The sequence below is a fragment of the Leptodactylus fuscus genome, chromosome 11 (assembly GCF_031893055.1).
Source record: "Leptodactylus fuscus isolate aLepFus1 chromosome 11, aLepFus1.hap2, whole genome shotgun sequence".
NCBI lineage: Eukaryota > Metazoa > Chordata > Amphibia > Anura > Leptodactylidae > Leptodactylus > Leptodactylus fuscus.
The window spans coordinates 18,572,929-18,576,191 of NC_134275.1; positions in this window are offsets into that span (position 1 = coordinate 18,572,929).

The following is a 3,263-nucleotide window of genomic DNA, read 5'->3' on the forward strand; positions in this document are numbered from 1 at the left end:
CTGCTGGTCATAGACCTCCCCCCTAAAAAATTTTTTTCTTTTTTGCTGACTCGAGTATAAGCCGAGGGGGGCTTTTCAGGCACAAAAACTGTGCTGAAAAATTCGGCTTATACTCAAGTATATATGTATACATCCTACTAATATTATAAATGTGAAAATTTGGATGTTTGTTCCTCAAAGATGCAAAAACGGCTGAACAGATTTGAATGAAATTTAGCACATAGATAGATTGTAACCTCAATGACATGGCTTCGTGACTGTTATGAATTTATATTCCCATACTATATTACACTGCTCTTGCAGCAGCTTATCTCAGGTCCCAGAACTGTTATCGCTCTGTGCAAACACATGCTAACCCTCAGTGGTTTGTGTACACTATTTGCATATTATCTGATCTGCTCCAGGCAGTGCAGACAAACTGACATGGGCAAACACCTTTCATCCAAATTGGCAGTTTGTCAATTTTAAACATTTCTGGAAAAAAGAAAATCTAATTTGTGACAAACAATGAGAGCTATGAAGGAAGCCAGAAGTCACAGAGTTCTCCTCAAGGGGAGCTGAGGGGGGGGGGGGGGGGGGGGTGTCATGGATGCCAACAACACATGCATTATCTGCTGAGATGCCGGAACAATTACAGGCACGGTGTGAAGAACAACTTCATTGCCAGGCCAACTTGAGAGCTGCCAAAACGCTGGAGCAGGCGGATCATCCACTCCAACAACCCGCAGATGAAGTTGCGAGCAGAAACATATATATACACAGTGAAAACCGTGAAAACCATGAAAACCAATCCCTCATCTGTGCTGTTTTTACTGATCCGCAGACTGAACGCAGTCATGTACACGAAGCCTTATTTTATGGAATCAGGTATTTCCTAAAACAAAGATGGTGACAGGAGATCTTAAAAGGGCGACAACGTATTTTATCAATAAGATTTACCAGGTTTGTCTGATGTGGCCCAAAATAACTTCTTTCTTCTTCTATGAGAAAATGAACCATTGTGTTTTACTTGTTCTTCTCAAGTGGATTTTTGTGTGGTATAGGAAACCTTCAGGGTAAAAGGTCAAATGTTTAAAATATAAAAGGAAACACACACACAAAAATAATATATACCGTATATACTCGAGTTTTTCAGCACAGTTTTTGTGCTGTAAATGTGCGCCGCGGCTTATGCTTGCGTCAATACAGTAATTGAAAATGTCACATGACTGGTCCGCAGTGAAAGACATTTGTGGAGGCCGCTGGAGCAGTGATAGGTGAGTGGTGAGGAATCGCTGCCTCTAGGACCGCCCCAAGAGGTTTCCAGAGCATCTTCTCTGCCTTGGAAACATCTTAAGGCGGCCCTGGAGACAGCGCTGCCTCACCGACCACCTATCAGCAGCAGCGCTGTTCCAGCGGCTTCCCACAGATGTCTTTTACTGCAGACCAGTTCAATTACCACTCGAGTCAATACGGTAATTGATTTGACTGTATTGACTCGGCTGCAGCGGGCCTCCGCTCAAGTCCCGGCCCCCTCCCAGGCCCAAAGCCTTATGGTAGCAGTAGCAGCCTGTTGCCATACAGGCCCAAAGCCTGTGCTAGCAGTAACAGGCTATTACTACTACCACAGGCTTTGGGCCTATATGGTAATATCCCAGGCCATGTGACATCTGGGATATTACCATATAGGCCTGAAGCCACATAGGATTAACATGAGCACAAACAATGTCATGCATTTTCCCCCCTCGGCTTATACTGGAGTCAATAAGTTTTCCCTGTTTTTTTGTGGTAAAATTAGGGTATAATATATGGTAATTAATTAAATATAACACACACAATTATATATACACACACACTATTGTATATGTGTAGACTTAAAATAGATAAATAAAAAATTACGGTTTTGCTATTTCCAAAGCCTCAGTGCTATAGCATATCCCATGAAGAGCGTCACAGGTAAAAAAAAAAAAAAAAATTACCAACCATTTCACAGACTCTTCAATATTAGGATTAGACCTAAGGTGTAAATATGTGGTCTAAAAGCAAATAATAATATACATTAGCAGACAAGTTAGGCTGGGTTCACACAGAGCAGTTTTGGTGCATAAGGCATGGCATGCTTTTATGAAAATAATAAATCTATACATATACATATATATATATACACACACTATATATATATATATATATATATATATATATATATATATATATATGAGTTTTTATTTGTGTTTGGCCTCAGTCACGTAGCAGATGAAACATGGGGCCCTAGTAAGTACTTGTATTGCCTATGAATAATAAATCTGCATAGTACCATCTGTTACTCCTCCTGGAAATATCTGAAAACACTGAGAATGGAGCATAACCACTGTCCTTGTCAATAGGGTGTCTATGTATAGTCTAAGCCTACATTTACAGGAGAGTGAAAAATTGGCACGTGATGTCACACGGCTGCAATAAAACAGGTCATGTCCTACTTTTGTCCATTTTCACGGATCCCTCAATGAACTCGTATATATGTGAGATCTGTGAGTACAGGGACCCCTTCGGGTGCAAAATGTACTTTTTTCCTGGCGGTTTTGTACTACATTCACCTGAATGTACTCCAAGGGCTTACTCACACTTATTCAGCAGACATATGAGATCTGTATACGCGTGGACAGAATATTCCTACCTTATTTTTAGGTTCTGAGCTTAAAGCAGATGTGTGAATAATGCCTAACACAGTAGGCTCCCTCTGTACGAGGAATTGTAGTGCACACTTGTCAATTTACTCATGTCCTTACAGAAGGAATACCAAAGGAAGACTCAGGCTCCGTTCTCACAGAGTAATGCGCAGCTCATTTAGACATGTGTACACATTAGAGCGCGGCGCTTCAAAACAGATCCCATTGACTTCAATGTGTGCCGGCTTACACATGATACACATTGAAATCAATGGGTTACAAAGCCTCCCATTGATTTCAATGTGTTACGCGCGTAAGCCGGCACACATTGAAGTCTATGGGATCTGTTTTGAAGAGCCGTGCTCTGACTCGTGTATATGTGTGTAAACGAGCGGCGTGTTACTCCGTATTACTCAGTGTGCTATCTGTGTAATGTATCGGAGCTTCGCATGGCAGATTGGAAAAACTCCAGAATTGTTGTTTTATGATGAATGGAAATTGAGCTTACTGATCCAATTTTTTTGGTGAATACCGAGCCCTTCTTCTTGGCATTTCCTCAGACAGTCTCCTCCATATTGGACTGTGCTTGCGTCCAATAACACATCAAACGTTCACCTT